The 17,792-nt window shown below is 40.7% G+C and overlaps 1 protein-coding gene across 4 annotated transcripts in view; it reads left to right on the top strand.

The window, feature by feature from the left end:
* Nucleotides 1-17,792, top strand: part of clcn5b (chloride channel, voltage-sensitive 5b) — a 97,044-nt gene that overhangs the window by 18,054 nt on the left and 61,198 nt on the right. For 2 of the 4 annotated variants that reach the window (XM_063060766.1, XM_063060765.1), the window contains exon 2: nt 1,281-1,451. The exons of the other annotated variants lie outside the window; for them this stretch is intronic. The gene's annotated coding sequence lies outside the window, so the exon portion shown is untranslated. The remainder of the gene's footprint in view (nt 1-1,280; nt 1,452-17,792) is intronic. 4 annotated transcript variants of the gene reach the window in all.

The following is a 17,792-nucleotide window of genomic DNA, read 5'->3' as shown; positions in this document are numbered from 1 at the left end:
AAAAGGACCAAATATCAGTGGTGGTGCGGTATTTGAATAACGAAACAGTGCTTGAAGAACTCTTGCACTTCACTCCAGCAGAAGGGTTGGACGCAGAGTTGCTTCTTAAAAGCATTGAACAGACACTCGCCCAGTGTGTTACTGATAAGAACGCGTGTATAGGTCAGTGTTATGATGGGGCGGCAGTGATGTCCGGGTACAATAACGGGGTACATGAGAGGTTCAGGAAAGAGGTCCCGCAGGCATTATATATACACTGCCATGCTCACAGACTTAACCTTGTTTTAGTGGATGTTGTGAGCAATGTACCACAAGCGGGTGAGTTTTTTGAAACTCTGCAGCTGCTTTACAACTTCTTTTCAAACTCTGTTGCCCATGATCTTTTCATGAAGAAACAGAGAGAACTGGAATCAACTGCACAGCCCGTGGAGTTGAAGAAATTGTCAGATACATGCTGGGTATGGCAGTATACAGTTTTGTGGGCTATAAGGAAATCACTCCCTGCCATTCTAGCTACACTACAGGATATTATGGGTCAACCAAATGCACGGAGGAAAACGGAGGCCAGAGCTGTAAATGGACTGATTGACGAGCAGTTTGCTTTACTTCTCACTCTGTTTGAGGATTTATTCCGAGTCACCAAGTTCATGTCAGACCAGCTACAATCTCCCAGTTTGGAGCTTTCATCTGCTGTGGACTTGGCTCAGTCTCTTGTCGATGTACTCTCAGCAAAACAGGGAGAGGAATCATGGAGTGAAATTCAGACAAGAGCTAGGGACCTGTGCGTCAAGGCCGGTATACAGAGCAGACCACATGAAAGGAGACAGGCCCAGCCACCCCGCCGCCTACATGATTTTGTTGTTGAGGCCCAAACTGAACACACACCTGTCACATCCTCTGATGACCTTTGCAACCACTATCCAGTTATAGGCAGGCTTCTGACTGAAATGAAAAGATGGTTCTCAACTGAGACTGGGAGTGTTCTGACTGGAGTCTCAGCATTGAGTTCCAAACACAAGATCTTCCTAGACAAGAATTGTCTTTGGCCAATGGCCCAGTACTATGGAATGACTGAAGTGAACCTGACTGCAGAGCTACATCAGGTTTGGCATCTGCTGGAAACAAAACAAAAGCAAGGACAGATAGTGAATGAAAGTGGAATTTCTAGCTCTAATGAGACCCTCCCGTGATGCATTTATAGATATATACAAACTAATCTGCATATCACTGACTCTGCCTGTTACATCTGCCTCATGTGAACGGAGTTTCTCTTGCCTCAGACGTGTCAAAAACGACTTAAGGAATAGCAGCAGCGATGCTCGGAACAGCAACTTGGCTCTGTTGGCCATAAACAGCCGGAGGACCAAAGCACTTGACATCCAGAAAATCGTTGATGCTTTCACCACCAATCACAACAACAGACAGATTGTGCTTCTCTGAAAACATTAATGGTGAGTGCAGTTGATTTTTTTTAAAATTTGGGCCAAGACCTAATGCTGATTATTGTTATTATTTTGTGGTGGATTCCCCATTGTCCTTATGTTTCCTGCAAATCCTAAAATATTACATTTACTGCTATTAAGCCTACTGGTTTTGCTTAGACTTCCAAGCAGTGATTCTGTTGATTTTTGTTTTAAATTCAATGGCCGAATTAATTGAGGTGTTGCATGGTCAGAGTACGATTTGTCCAACTCCTGGTAAAGCCTTGCATCTGTTGTTTGCCTTATTTGACTTTAACAACGGTGTATCTTTTGGCATTGCTATCTATGTAAAGCGAATAGCAGTGGGTTCGTTTTGTGTTTTTCAGTTGAAAAGCATGCATTTGACGCTGATTGCGGGATTGGTGCGTGATTCACGTTGTCCGCTGTTGCTCGGCTGCTCTGTTTGTTTTTTTTTGTTTATGCCCCATGAAGCCCAGGTTGTCTCCGATGCCATTGACACTGTAACAGTTCACTTCTATATTAGATCTATCAATTGCTGTTGCTTGTTAATCAACAGAGGCATTTATAGTAGGCACATAATGCTTGAAACTGACTTTTTAACGCCACGCGTCTGGTCTTGCGAATACATATTACCATACAGTGCATTCCTCAGCACCATCACTGAATAATTCAGTCCCTCTGTAGCACCAGCAAGAAAAAACCTCTGGCGCCGCCACTGTAATATGCAGTCCAGATAAAGCATCTCAGTCCAAAATGTCGACTGTTTATTTTCCGATGTAGTTGCTGTCTCAACCCCGTAGTTCCTCCAGGATCCATGTGTTGATGAAAGCTTCTAGTTTCCTATACATTCATTTGTACTGTTATACTTGAGTACGGCTTATAGAGCAGTTCTATCCAGTTATGGATTCCTTACCCAGACCTCAATTAAGAGAGCATATCCAAAGTGTATTTGTGCAATATTCTGAGGTCTTCTGATCTAAATTGAATTGATAAATGCCCTCCTCCAATCTTCTTAATTAGAAAATGTACTGTGGTCTGCCCAACGGCATTATTTGCAACTGAGTACTAAGACTGGCACATTCTGAGCTGGCGCATCTTGAAGGGCACAGTGCAGCTTAGTTCAGTCATAGGAGAGGGCTCAGTATTCTATACTTACCTCAATATACTGATGCAATAGGGCCTGAGTTGTGATTGAAACTAAAAAGCAAATGTAGTGAAATGCTTGCTACTTGAAATAGATAATTCTCTCTATTGTCCATGTTATTAATAAAATATTCTTTTGGTAGGGAATAAATGTAAAATTATATTAGTACCTGATTGAAAACTGTAGTTCTATGCATAATATACAAAGCAAAGCTTAAACTTGTTAACTGTCCGAACATCAATTTAAATGTTGATTGTAATCACTCACACACACCACTTCCTCTGCAAACTGGTGGTTTTCTTTTCCTCTTCTTCAGTAGCTGACGTCTGAAGCAGTATAAGTTTGGGCATTCTGTTCATTTGTTGAAGGATGATGAGCACTCTGTTAAATTGTAATGTAATTGCTTCAGGATTATGATAATTCTGGGAGATCATTTGATTATAGTATAGTAAATCGAATCTCTGCTAACAAGATCCTAAAATGTAATAGTTTCATTTCCTGGTTGTATCAGTCTAGCACACCAGCTTTGAGGTGGCAGTGTGTACTTGCAGGATGGTTTGCTGTACAGATTATTTCAGCTAATTGAGACACATTGGGACCAGTGCATTTTGGCCCAATTAAGTGGCTACCCCAGTTCGCCGGAGTTTCATGGAAATAGTTAATAAGGTATAAAAAAAGACAAACTACGATATAACTGAGTAACATATTATGTATTTAAATGACTTATAGAACAAACACTACCAAAACTACTACAGTACTATGAAACTACGTATTAGTTCTTAATAGATATTGACGGGGTACGCTTTTGATTCACTGTAAATGAACAAAATAAGCACAGATACTAAGTGCAGATAATGGACTGCCTTGAAATAATGCTTTCAATGATTGCATCCTCCAAATCTTAACACTTTAACATTGGAGATTATTGCTAATACCTTCAAATTCTTTGTAGTTCCTAATGTTGAAGTGGTGAAATCGTTTCATTTTCACTCCCCGCCATTTCTGGTGTCTTCAAGCCTAAATGCTTGAAACTGTAGTGAGCAAAGCAGTTTTGAATTTTCTTACTGCTTATTACAAAAACCACTGCTTTCTGAACACAAACACACACCAATTAAGCTATTTAAAATCTGTTTGCTGTAAGCACGGTATAGTGTCTAATGGTCACACGGGTTCACACACTGATGCGAGTTAGAAATTGTTCAGCAACAGCCTTCTGTCCCATTTAAATGGCATAGTGTCCCAAATAAGCGAAGGGAATCCAGTGCTCTTTCAATTTGTTAATTGTTCTTTAAGTGTTGCCCAATTAGCTGGAATCCACTGTATTTCCAGAATTGTAGAAAATGAGTTCATTGATCATCTACCTTTTGAATGAATAATATTAACTATGTAGCTTGAAGAAGTCAATAAGTATAAGTTAATCGCAGTTTGAGGAACTACATAAGAAAATGGAGAAGGAAAATTACATTAAAGTTCTGTTCTCTGAAAAATTGCTCCTGACAATTTTACTGCAGAAGCCATAAAGATCGGGTAGTAATTTATTTTGTTACTTTGTTCTAGGAAATTTTCTTCTCTTGCATTTTCTGTTCAAAGTTCTCGACTCAAAACACTAAGTACACCTTGGTTGATGGATCAGTTAGTAATTTTATTTGTGTGAACTAATAAATACATTTCAAAGTAATTATGTGCATTAGAGATTTTGATCATGAAGTGATCAATATGCAGTGAGGAAATCTGTGCTCAGAAATGGAAATTCCCCACTTGATAATAATGCTTCATGAAAAGTACTCCTTTGACTGGTAAATGGTTTACCCTACCTGTGGTCATGGAAAGAGCTAAACAACTACAAGTCATTTTCATAAGCAGATAGCTGCTGTCCAGATTTATGAACTAAAGCATATATTTTAGCCAAAAATGAAAATCAAACTGATTTGGAGCTTTACATTGTATATGTGTCACTATTATTTTGGACTCTAGAACTGACCAGAGGATTGGTTTCTCTTAACCACTTTGAAGTTGAGCACTTCCATGTCCAAAGTACTGTTTAAATTGTGACAATATACTTTTACAGTCAAATGTTATCAAAACATTTCTTTGTTGTTTAATTAAAACCGAGTTTAATGTTAAAGTTTGTTACAAGGTAGGTTTCCTTTGTGAACACTAAATTAAAGTAGCTTTATAATTTTCTGTTAAATGTTTTTTTTGTTTGGAAGGGGATTTCTCATAAGGTGAAGGATTCTTGTGTTTAATTAGTTGACTTTTTGAACTCTTGTAAATAATTTGATCAATTTAGCACCTAATATTGATCTTGGGATGGGGTTAGGGGTTGTTGGATAGGGTGTAGGTAGAGAACAGGTCTGTAGAATGAAATTTGTTAAATCTGAATACAAGAGACAAAATCATGAATTTGAAACCAGTAATTTTGCAGTAATTTTGAGATGCAGGTTAAACAGCCCCTATCTACAACAATGTCACCAGAGAGAAGCACAGTTCTATACAGTCATCATCGTCATCAGGTGCCGTGCCCAGTTTGAGCTTTGACTGCCATGGCCCACTCAATTCATTGGTATTCATTTCCAGTTCTCTGGCTGCTGTTTCCATCATCATATGTCTTTGTCTTCCTCTTACTTTCTTCCCTTCAATCTTTCCCATAATTACCATGCATTCTAACTCCTCGTTCCTGATCACATGTCCAATGAAGTTACGTTGCCTTTTCATGATCTCATACATTATTCCTCTTTTTGTGTTTGCCCTGTTCGTGACATCCTCGTTAGATATTCGTTTTGTCCATGATATTCTTTGCATCCTCCTCAAAAACCACATCTCTGCTGCTTCAATTTGTTTCCTCATGTTACTAGATATATGTACAGTATCAAGCTTTAATGGAGGCAATCCAATATTATTTGCCTCTCATTACTTCCTCCTTAATATGTTACTTTTTTTTTGTAATTGGTAGATTCTGCAGTGGGAAATAGCTTAGCAAAACCAGATTTGAAAAAGAGCCTATATCATGAATAAATAGGTAATAATTAATTTTTCTTACTAATATGACTTTCTCTTATAAGGTTGGTGACTTTGAATAAAAACTGAATTTTGTTGAGATGCAATAACCATAGCAACTTTAAATTACTGCTTCAGTCTTACCAATATGTTATGGCTATTGGTAACAGTTATTAGGCATTAACTTACTTTCATTTTGTTTGTGTTTCCTCTTTTGAAGACATGACTTTTTTTAGTGGTTGATGGAATGTATATGAGAAGCACTGCTTTAGAACTGGTGGATCACTACATTAGCTTCCAAAAGTAAAATTAAAACCACCTCTGAGGAACATTTCGTCCCCAATGTAAGCATTTTCTATCAGTTTTTCTTGAATGGTGTACACAGATGAGGGTCGTGTGTCTGTGACTAATGCTACATTAAAGTAATTAAGCACTGATTTAGTTAAGGCTGGACCACATGACCTTTCTTCTATATTGTTTGTTTCTCACTAATAGCTTGATAAAGTTAAGAGTTGCAATATGCTGATTAAGATATACCATTGGCCAAAAGGTTTGTCAAAGGCGTATTGTAGAACGCCAGTTTGTGGACAGATCTAAGTAGTTGCTCATTACTTCTCAAGTTACATCTCCTGTTGATTGGTTCAGATTTTCTTATTCAGAGTTGTAGCTTCTGGTTCTTGAATATTTTAACATATCCAGAATTAAATTAGATGCATTTTACACATTTAGGATGTGATATTCAGTTTCAAAAATTCTGCTGATGCAGCTGTTACTCCAGATCAACATCCATTTTTAAAAAAGTACTTAGCTCTCTGGGAATTTTGCTGAGTAGCAAAATATTTTTGTGCAGCTTTTTAATATGACCTAATCTCTACAGATCTTGTCTGTGTAAATGGGGGACATCTGGTGAACCCCACAGAAGCTTGTTCAGATTAATGACATAATGGGAAATCGATACAAAAAGTCGAGGCACTAACCATAAAAGGAATAACAGAAATGTGGTATAAAGCAGAAGATGCTGGAAATATTCGTTAAATAGAGTCATACTGATAAGTTTTGGGAGGAAGGGGAAAAATAATCCTTCTTCAACATACTATTTCACTCAGACCATCAAAAAGTGAAGTCTTAATTTCAACCAATGATATTATGTAAGACAAGAAAGTACAGAGGAGATATACAAAGGTGTTGGAACTGGAGGGACTATGTTATGAAGAGAAGTTGAGCAGGTTGGCATCTTGTTATGTGGAGCATAAGAAAATGAGGTGTGATCATATAGTGTCTAAAATTATAAGGGACGTAGGGTGAACGTGCACAAGTCTTATTTTCCAGGTTTGAGGAATCAAGAACGAGCGGGCATAGGTTTAAGGTAAGAGGATAATAGGAACTGAGGGTGAAACAGCTAGTATTTCAGTTCAAAGTTCCTTCATCAAAACTGGGAAAGTTTTTTTTTAAGTTGTGAAGAGAAAAGGAGAGAGCTGGAAGGACAAAAGAAAATGCCTTGAAAGAATAAGGCCAAGGTTGTCTGAAAGTGATCCCAATGTTTTATGGAGCCATCAAATTAATAACTTCATGAGGACTATTAGAAAAACAAACAAACAGATAAAAGATGTGAAATGCAGGTCTGATTTGTTTCTGAAATCAAATGGAGAGTACTAGAAATGCCCAGCAGATTGGACAGACTGTGGATAGACAGAAATTGAGAGTGTTGATGGTGGGCAACATTACAGCAGAACAAACACTGCAACTTTTTTATTCTAAGCTTATACTTGGAATTTTTCATCCTAGCGTCATTCAGCCAATCTTTTCTGTACTCTCAAGTGCTTTCACTTCCTTCTTAAAGTACTGAGATCTATATTGAGCATATTTTCCAGTTGTTGGCCTAACTAATGTTAACATCAGTTTGATCAGTGCTGTCATCCTACATACATTTATTTATGAATCTTAGTTCTCAGGCTGATACAAAAAGCTAGCTGCTTGACATAGTGAAATTCAGTATTGAGTGCAAGAGGCTGGAACATTCTTGATGTGAGATGAGGTGCTGGCCCACAAGTTTAGATGGGCTTCATTGGGACAGTGCAGGTCAGTGCGAAAGGTGATACCCTCTGAAACTTGATGAGCATGCTGTAATATGTAAGTATTAGGAAAGAAAGAAAAGATGATTGCCTACTGATTGGTAAGAATAGAATGTTGCCTGTGAGTAAGAAAGGATACGACTAATGGAGAGAGGAAAAGCAAAAGCCATGTGATTTAGGAAAGGTTTCATCATATTACAGAACTCTAAATAGTGGAATGTGAAAAATATAGAGACAAATGTATGAAATGAGTGGAAGTAAAGATAATTACAATCCTGAAGGAGTTCAATGTTCCCCATTTAACATAACAGGAAGAAGTGAAAAGTGGAAGTTTCTATACTGTGGAAAGTATCTTTCTGACTCAGTATGTATTGTCCAGCAAAGAAAGTTCTGCTAGAAAAAAGGAAATGGTCTACAGCAGAAAATCAGCATGTGTGAATTTCTAGATTTTAGTGATCATAACGGTTTCCTGGAATTGATACCAGACAAAAGGAGACTATTTGGCTTACTAAGCCCCTGCTGATTCTTGTAGAGGATAATTTTTCTCGGCGGTTGATCGGGGCAGGACTGCGCAAGCGCGTGTAAGTCGGCCTGTGGGGCAGCGGTAGTATTTAAAAGAGAGCAGTTTGATGGAGCGGGTGACGGAGTAGAGGGAGACAGTAGTAAGGCTTTGTCTCGAGAGGCTTTGGCGAGCAGAGGCTGAGGACGAGCTTCACTCCAAGTGAGGTAAGGCCAGGTAAGTTTCTTTAAAAGGAGAACGATCTGCAGCGGTATTTTATTTGAAGCAAGGAAGATGGCGAGGCTGTAGCGTATTGGGTAGTTCATGACAGCTGAGATCAGCCTGTGATTTGTTCATCCTGCAGCATGTGGGAAATCAGGGATATTTCCAGTGTCCCTGATGACTATGTGTGCAGGAAATATGTCCAGCTGCAGCTTCTGGCAGACCGCATTGAGTTGCAGGAGCTGCGATTGGATTCATACTGGAGCATCCGCAATACTGAGAAAGTCGTGAATAGCATATTCAGTGAGTTGGCCACACCGCAGGTAAAGGCTACACAGGCAGAAAGGGAACGGGTGGCCACTAAACAGCGTAGCAGTAGGCAGGTAGTGCAGGAGTCCCCTGAGGTCATCTCCCTCCTAAACAGATATACTGTTTTGGATACTGTTGGGGGAGATGTCTCATCAGGGGAAGGCAGCAGCAGCCGAGTTCATGGCACCATGGGTGGCTCTGTGGTACAGCAGGGAAGGAAAAGGAGTGGGAGAGCTATAGTGATAGGGGATTCGGTTGTAAGGGGAATAGATAGGTGTTTCTGCGGCTGCGAACGAGACTCCAGGAGGGTATGTTGCCTCCCTGGTGCAAGGGTCAAGGATGTCTCTGAGCGGCTGCAGGACATTCTGCAGTGAGAGGGTGAACAGCCAGTGGTCGTAGTGCACATAGGTACCAACGATATAGGTAAAAAACGGGATGAGGTCCTACAACGTGAATTTAGGGAGTTAGCAGATAAACTAAAAAGTAGGACCACAAAGGTAATAATCCCTGGATTACTACCAGTGCCACATGCTAGTCAGAGTAGAAATAGGAGGATATTTCAGATGAATACGTGGCTTGAAAAATGGTGCAAGGGGGAGGGATTCAAATTTCTGGGGCATTGGAACCAGTTCTGGAGGAGGTGGGACCAGTACAAACAGGATGGTCTGCACCTGGGCTGGACTGGAACCAATGTCCCGGGGGAGCGTTTGCTACTGTTGTTCAGGAGGATTTAAACTAATGTGGCAGGAGGCTGGGAGCAAGTGCAGAGAGACAGAGGGGTGTAAAATGAGGGTAGAAGCAAAAAGTAGTAAGGTTAAAAGTGGCAGGCAGGCAAATCCTGGGCAAAAATCAAAAAGGGCCACTTTTATAATTGTATAAGGGCTAAGGGCTTGTAAAAGCAAGCCTGAAGGCTTTGTGTGTCAATGCAAGGAGCATTCGTAACAAGGTGGATGAATTGAATGTGCAGATAGTTATTAATGAATATGATATAGTTGGGATCACAGAGACATGGCTCCAGGGTGACCAAGGATGAGAGCTCAACATTCAGGGATATTCAATATTCAGGAGGGATAGACATGAAAGAAAAGGAGGTGGGGTGGCATTGCTGGTTAGAGAGGAGATAAACGCAATAGAAAGGAAGGACATTAGCCGGGAGGATGTGGACTCGATATGGGTAGAGCTGCATAACACTAAGGGGCAGAAAACGCTGGTGGAAGTTGTGTACAGGCCACCTAACAGTAGTAGTGAGGTTAGGGATGGCATTGAACAGGAAATTAGAAATGCGTGCAATAAAGGAACAGTTATAATGGGTGACTTCAATCTACATATAGATTGGGTGAACCAAATTGGTAAGGGTGCTGAGGAAGAGGATTTCTTGGAATGTATGCGGGATGGTTTTCTGAACCAACATGTTGAGGAACCAACGAGAGCAGGCCATTCTAGACTGGGTATTGAGCAATGAGGAAGGGTCAATTAGCAATCTTGTTGTGCGAGGCCCCTTGGGTAAGAGTGACCATAATATGGTGGAATTCTTCATTAAGATGGAGAGTGACATAGTTAATTCAGAAACAAAGGTTCTGAACTTAAAGAAGGGTAACTTTGAAGGTATGAGACGTGAATTAAGATAGACTGGCAAATGACACTTAAAGGGTTGACGGTGGATATGCAATGGCAAGCATTTAAAGATCGCATGGATGAACTACAACAATTGTTCATCCCAGTTTGGCAAAAGAATAAATCAGGGAAGGTAGTGCACCCGTGGCTGACAAGGGAAATTAGGGATCATATCAATTCCAAAGAAGAAACATACAAATGAGCCAGAAAAAGCGGCACACCCGAGGACTGGGAGAAATTCAGAGTCCAGCAGAGGAGGACAAATGGCTTAATTAGGAAAGGGAAAAAAGATTATGAGAGAAAGCTGGCAAGGAACATAAAAACTGACTGTAAAAGCTTTTATAGATATGTGAAAAGAAAAAGATTGGTTAAGACAAATGTAGGCCCTTTACAGTCAGAAACAGGTGAATTGATCATGGGGAACAAGGACATGGCAGACCAATTGAATCCACACACATCAAAGTTGCTGGTGAATGCAGCAGGCCAGACAGCATCTCTAGGAAGAGGTACAGTCGACGTTTCGGGCCGAGACCCTTCGTCAGGACTGACTGAAAGAAGAACTAGTAAGAGATTTGAAAGTGGGAGCAATTGAATAACTTCTTTGGTTCTGTCTTCACTAAGGAGGACATAAATAATCTTCTGGAAATAGTAGGGGGCCGAGGGTCTAGTGAGATGGAGGAACTAAGGGGAATACATATTAGTAGGGAAGTGGTGTTAGGTAAATTGAAGGGATTAAAGGCAGATAAATCCCCGGGGCTAGATGGTCTGCATCCCAGAGTGCTTAAGGAAGTAGCCCAAGAAATAGTGGATGCATTAATGATAATTTTTCAAAACTCTTTAGATTCTGGATTAGTTCCTGAGGATTGGAGGGTGGCTAATGTAACCCTGCTTTTTAAAAAAGGAGGGAGAGAGAAACCGGGGAAATATAGACCGGTAAGCCTGACATCGGTGGTGGGGAAAATGCCAAAGTCAGTTATCAAGGATGTGATAACAGCACATTTGGAAAGCGGTGAATGTGAAAGGAAAATCTTGTCTGACGAATCTCATAGAATTTTTTTGAGGATGTAACTAGTAGAGTGGATAGGGGAGAACCAGTGGATGTGGTATATTTGGATTTTCAAAAGGCTTTTGACAAGGTCCCTTACAGGACATTGGTGTGCAAACTTAAAGAACACAATATTAGGGGTATGGTATTGATTTGGATAGAGAATTGGTTGGCAGACAGGAAGCAAAGAGTGGGAATAAACGGGGCCTTTTCAGAATGGCAGGCAGTGACTAGTGGGATACCGCAAGGCTCAGTGCTGGGACCCCAGTTGTTTACAATATTTATTAATGACTTAGATGAGGGAATTAAATGCAGCATCTCCAAGTTTGCGGATGTCACGAAACTGGGCGGCAGTGTTAGCTGTGACTTGGATAGGTTAGGTGAGTGGAGGTTATCCACGTTGGTGAAAAGAACAGGAAAACAGATTATTATCTGAATGGTGGCCAATTAGGAAAAGGGGAGGTGCGACGAGACCTGGGTGTCATTGTACACCAGTCATTGAAAGTGGGCATGCAGGTACAGCAGGTGGTGAAAAGGCGAATGGTATGCTGGCATTCAAGGGGATTTGAGTACAGGACCAGGGAGGTACTACTGCAGTTGTACAAGGCCTTGGTGAGACCATACCTGGAGTATTGTGTGCAGTTTTGATCCCCTAATCTGAGGAAAGACATTCTTGCCATAGAGGGAGTACAAAGAAGGTTCACCAGATTGATTCCTGGGATGGCAGGACTTTCATATGAAGAAAGACTGGATCGACTAGGCTTATACTGTCTGCAATTTAGAAGATTGAGGGGGGATCTGATTGAAACGTATAAAATTCTAAAGGGATTGGACAGGCTAGATGCAGGAAGATTGTTCCCGATGTTGGGGAAGTCCAGAACGAGGGATCACAGTTTGAGGATAAAGGGGAAGCCTTTTAGGACCGTGATGAGGAAAAACTTCTTCACACAGAGAGTGGTGAATCTGTGGAATTCTCTGCCACAGGAAACAGTTGAGGCCAGTTCATTGGCTATATTTAAGAGGGAGTTAGATATGACCCTTGTGGCTAAAGGGATCGGGGGTATGGAGAGAAGGCAGGTACAGGGTTCTGAGTTGGATGATCAGCCATGATCATACTGAATGGTGGTGCAGGCTCGAAGGGCCGAATGGCCTACTCCTGCATCTATTTTCTATGTTTCTATATTTCTAACTGCATCAAATCCATGCAGCATGCTATTTCCCTGTAACCTTGCAATTTATCCTACTCCCAAGAATTTTTGAATGATGGGAGAAGAATTGATAAGCACTCCTAATTAATCTGAGTAAGCGTTTTCCCTTTTACTCCTGTCATATCTTTGGCCAAAAGTTTAAATCTTTGCCCCCTCCTTGTACCATCTGTCAATGGAAATAGCATGCCTCTACTTAAGCTATCTGTAGTCATGATCCTGCATACTTTATCAATCTAACCTTCTGTGCTCCGAGGAATATAGCATAGCCTTTTTTTTCTAATTTTGCATCTGGTATCTCTCATTCAATAAATCATACAGTTTCCCTTGTAGCATGCTACACATATAAGCTTTGTGTCACCAGAGTTTTGGAAACGTTACCCTGCATGCTCATGATCAGCATTATGTACGTACAAATAAAGCAATAGTGCTGAATATCACTGTCCACTGCTTTCCAATCTGGGGCAATCTTTAAGCCACTTATTACACATTAATTCCATGCATCTTAATTTTGTTGTCCAACCTTATTAAAATTCCATGCAGACCACTTCTAGTGTGTTTCTTTCATTAATCTTTTTAATCACCTTTTTAGAAGTTTACAATAGGTTACGCAATCAATCTTTGCCTTTTACAAATCTATGCTTGATAACCTTGATCAATTCAAACCTCTCCAATTGCCTTATTAATGTTTTTGTTTTGAAACTTCCCTCAACTGCAGTTGAAGTGACTGGACTGGCATGTCCTAGCACCGTTTTTTGAACAAGTGCATATTGCTATCCACTTCACCTTTTCTAGTGCTAACTTCTTTACAGTGTTCAAACCCCTGCTTCCTGCCTCCCCTCCCCTCAACCCCCACTGCCTTCAACATCACCGCTACCTCTTTCTATTCAAATTCTGGCAGCATATCCTTCTTTTTAAAAAAAAAACACAGAATACTCAATTTAGTATTCCTGCTAGGCTTTCTGTCTCTATGCGTGCATAATTTTCTTTATCCCTAATCAGCCCCAAAACCTCTCTTCATACTCAAATTTTAAATATTTTAAGAAGACCTTTGAATTTATTTTACATTAACTGTAATTGATTTCTTGTTTTATCTTTGCTTATATTTTCCTTTTTACTTACACTATGAGGTTAATATATCTCCTTCATAATCTTTTTTATCTTCATTGTTACTAATGGACCTTCGTCTTGCATTCTTGCTACCATGTGGAATGTATCTGGCCAATATCTGAAATAAGTTTCTTTAAAGATGTTCTTTAAAGATGGTGGGTGGTTGTTATAGTTTTGCTTTATGAATACTTTGTTCCCTTTTATTTTTGCCAGGTCCCTTTTCTTCTCGTTGGTGTTAGCCTTTCTCTATTTTAGGTTCATTTCCACTTCTAATTTCTCTTATTCCTTCATGAATATTATTGTTCCTCAAATATTTTCCCATTAAGTATGGTGCAGTTAGCTTGTATTGTAGCTCAAAACTGAACAGAACAGTACTTCCTTTACAATTGAGTCAGAAGCTCAATGACTGAGGGAGTCTTCTTGAATACATTTCAGATAGACTGCTCCCCTGCACTTTATCCAATATATTGATTGGAACAATGTTAATTGAAATCACCCAGAATCACCACTCTGCAGCTGTTGCACATTTCTCTAATTTTCAGATATATTTTTCTCTCACACTCTGCTTCTATCGCAGATGAAGATTGTTACGAGAATACACATAAAATTAAGATGTTTGCTGGCCTGGGCTAGCATCAGTGGCATCAGCAGTTGGTCTGCCACCTGCCCTCAGGGGAAGGAGAGATAAGGAACAATGGAGCAGCGTCTGGAGATGTGTAAGGTAATGAAGGGATGTGGGAGAGAGAGCTGTCTGGAGCGGCTCCCCCCTTTGAACCCTGAACTGTTTGAAGTGATGGACAGGCGATACCCCAGCAGGGGGATAAAAAGGGACAGGTTCGCTAAGACAGACACACACGCCACCCGAGGTAACAAGACCCTGGAAGCGGTGCGCCTCTCACGAGTGGGTGAGAAGTGCCAGACAACGACAAGGGTGGAAAGGTACGATCAGCGGGAACCCGGTGTGTGTCCGCCCTTGCCTGGGTGCCGGGTTCACTGCAGAGGATCGACCGCATCTGGAGGAGGGGTCACAGTCGGTGACCTCAGGTGACATCACCAAGGACCCGCCCAAAAGCTGCTTGTGAGCCATCTTGCTGGTCTGTGAGTGAAGCAGTGTTCTGAATGATCAGTTGTTCCTATTCTATCTCTCTCTTCCCCCACCTTGTCCATCGCCATGGCAACGATTACTGCGAACTGAACTACTAACTGGACTGAACTTTGAGTCATTTTGAAATTGGTCATTTACCCCTAGACAACGATGGAGCTTGATTGATGCTGTTATCTTAATGCTGTGCACATGTGTGTTTATCATCACTGAACTGTTGCATTTATTATCCTTTCGATTACTGTGTTGCTTGTTTCTTTAATAAAACTTTCTTAGTTCTAGTACTCCAGACTCCAACTGAGTGATCCATTTCTGCTGGTTTGGCAACCCAGTTACGGGGTACGTAACAAGATTTAAAAAATCATCTGCATTCTGCATTGAACGTCTGTCCTAATGGGCATGTATTCTTTAATGAGGTTAGGAATAGTTGCTAGGAAGATAAGGAACAGGGCAATATCACCATCTTGCTCAACCCAAGTTTAGATGACAAAAGGATTAATCTCCAGGTTATTAAAAAGAATGAAGGCAAAACTTCCGATTCTGAAGTAGCCCCAGAATCTTGTCTTGGTAGACAGCCAAACGTGGACCACCTTCTGTTTTGCTGTTGATTGTGACAAAGGCCTATTAAAGTCAGTGAAGGACTTGGGATATATTGCACAGAAACAGGCCCTTCAGCCCATTAAGTCCACACAGACCATCAAGTATGCATTTACCATAAGCCTATTTTATTCTCCTTGTGCTCCCATCCTCTTCACCAAATTTTACCACTCATTTGCATATTAGCAGCAATTTACAGTAGCTAATTAACTTTCCTACCTGTATGCGGGAGGAAACCAGAGAACCTGGGGAAAGCCAAACCCACAGGGAAAGCAGGCAAGCTCTGCAAAGACATTGCTAGAAAACAGGATTGCACCTGGGTTGCTAATTTTGCTCTTGACATAGTTTCTGTATGTGGCAAGCAGTGAAGATCATATCTCTGTCATGTGGTCTGAAATAGCACTGATATTCCAGCAGAAACTCCTTGTAAAGAGGAAGAAATCAGTTTAAAAGGACATGAGTTGCAATTTTCTGTATTGTATTGCCTTGATTTCTTGACTATGTTAACTCCTTTATTAAATATTGTTACAATACTGGCATTCTCAATTTGCCTGGACTTGTTACACTGTACCAGATATTGAAATGCTTTAGAGTTTCTGCATCAAGAGGTTCTTCTTCCAGAGGGCTGGGAATACATTCAAAAGTGACATCTATGATAGTTGACTTAAGTTTCAGAATTATCTTTCATATGTTAGGCTTCGCTTTCTTTAATTGCTATCAAATGCCATGTCTCTCCAATTACACGCTCACTGATGCCCAGTTGGAATTTCGCAAAACCAGACCTTGCCACAGCCTTGGTCAAAATGTGGTCCAAACAGTTAAATTCTGGAACCAAATTGAGAATGAGAGTCCCTGCTATAAAGACTTATAGAGTCATAGAAAAGTACAGCACAGAAACAGGCCCTTTGGCCTATCTAGTCTGTGCTGAATCATTTAAACTGCCTACTCCCATCGAACTGCACTCAGACTATAGCCCTCCATATCCCTATCATCCATGTACCTATTCCAGCTTCTCTTAAACAGTGAAATCGAGCTTGCATGCATCACTTGCGCTGGCAGCTCATTCCACACTGTCATGACCCTCAGAGTGAAGAAGTTTCCCCTTGTGTTCCCCTTAAACTTTTTACCTTAACTCATGGCCTTTAGCTGTAGTCCCAGCCAACCTCTGGGAAAAGCCTGATGCATTTACCCTATCTACACTCCTCATAATCTTGTATACCTCTACTAAATCTCCTCTCAAAGTTCAAAAGGTTCAAAGGTTCATTTACTATCAAAGTATACAATTCTATCATTCTTCTTTTATTCAATCTTTTGCATTCCGAGGAATAAAAGTCCTAACCTATTCAATCTTTCCTCATAACTCAGACCCCTCAGTCCCAGCAATATCCCTGAAAATTTTCTCTGTACTCTTACAACCTTATTTACATCTTTCTTGTAGGTAGATGACCAAGACTGCACACAAATTAGGCCTCACCAACGACTTGTATAACCAATGTAACATTCCATCTCCTGTGCTCAATACTTTGATTTATGAAGGTCAACGTGCCAAAAGCTTTCCTTACAACCCTAACTACCTGTGCCACCACTTTCAATGAACTATGGACCTGTATTCCCAGATTCTTTTGTTTTTCCGCAGTCCTTGGTGCCCTGCCGTTCACTGTATAAGACCTAGCCTGGTTGGTCTTACCGAGGAGTACATCACCTCGTACTTGTCTGCATTAAATTTGATCTGCCAATTTTCAGCCCATTTTTTCCAGCTAGTCCAGATCCCACTGCAAGCTCTGATAGTGGTCTTCTCTGTGCACCACACTCTCAGTCTTGGTGTCATCTACAAATTTGCTGATCCAGTTAACCACATTATCATCCAGATCATTGATATAGATGACAAACAACAACAGACCCAGCTCCAGTCCCTGCGGCAGTCCAATAATCACAAGCCTCCAATAAGAGAGGCAACCATCAGCTACTGCTCTCTGGCTTCTCCCACAAAGCCAGTGATGAATTCAATTTACTCTCTTGTCTTGAATGCCGAGTGACTGAACCTGCTTGACCAATGTCTCATGCAGGACCTTATCAAATGCCTTGCTAAAGTCCACATAGACAACATCCACTGCTTTGCCTTCATCCACTTTCCTGGTGGTGGCATCCGTTAGTCTGGCAAGACCATGGATCTGCGCCTGGGAAGTCTGTGTTGGTAGAGCAGCGTCTGTTGTGGAGGCCCACATGTAGACGACATCCACTGCTTTGCCCTTCATCCACTTTCCTGGTAACTTCCTTGAAAAACTCTATAAGATTGGTTAGACATGACATACCATGCACAAAGTCATGCTGACTATCCGTCATCAGTTCATGTCTATCCAAATACTCATATCCAATGCCTTAGAATACTTTTCAATAACTTTCCACAATAACCATTTGCAGTAATCCTACATAA

Source organism: Mobula hypostoma, chromosome 10 (assembly GCF_963921235.1).
Source record: "Mobula hypostoma chromosome 10, sMobHyp1.1, whole genome shotgun sequence".
Lineage (NCBI taxonomy): Eukaryota > Metazoa > Chordata > Chondrichthyes > Myliobatiformes > Myliobatidae > Mobula > Mobula hypostoma.
The sequence above is the reverse complement of the archived record's forward strand: the minus strand, read 5'-3'. Positions and strand labels throughout refer to the sequence as shown.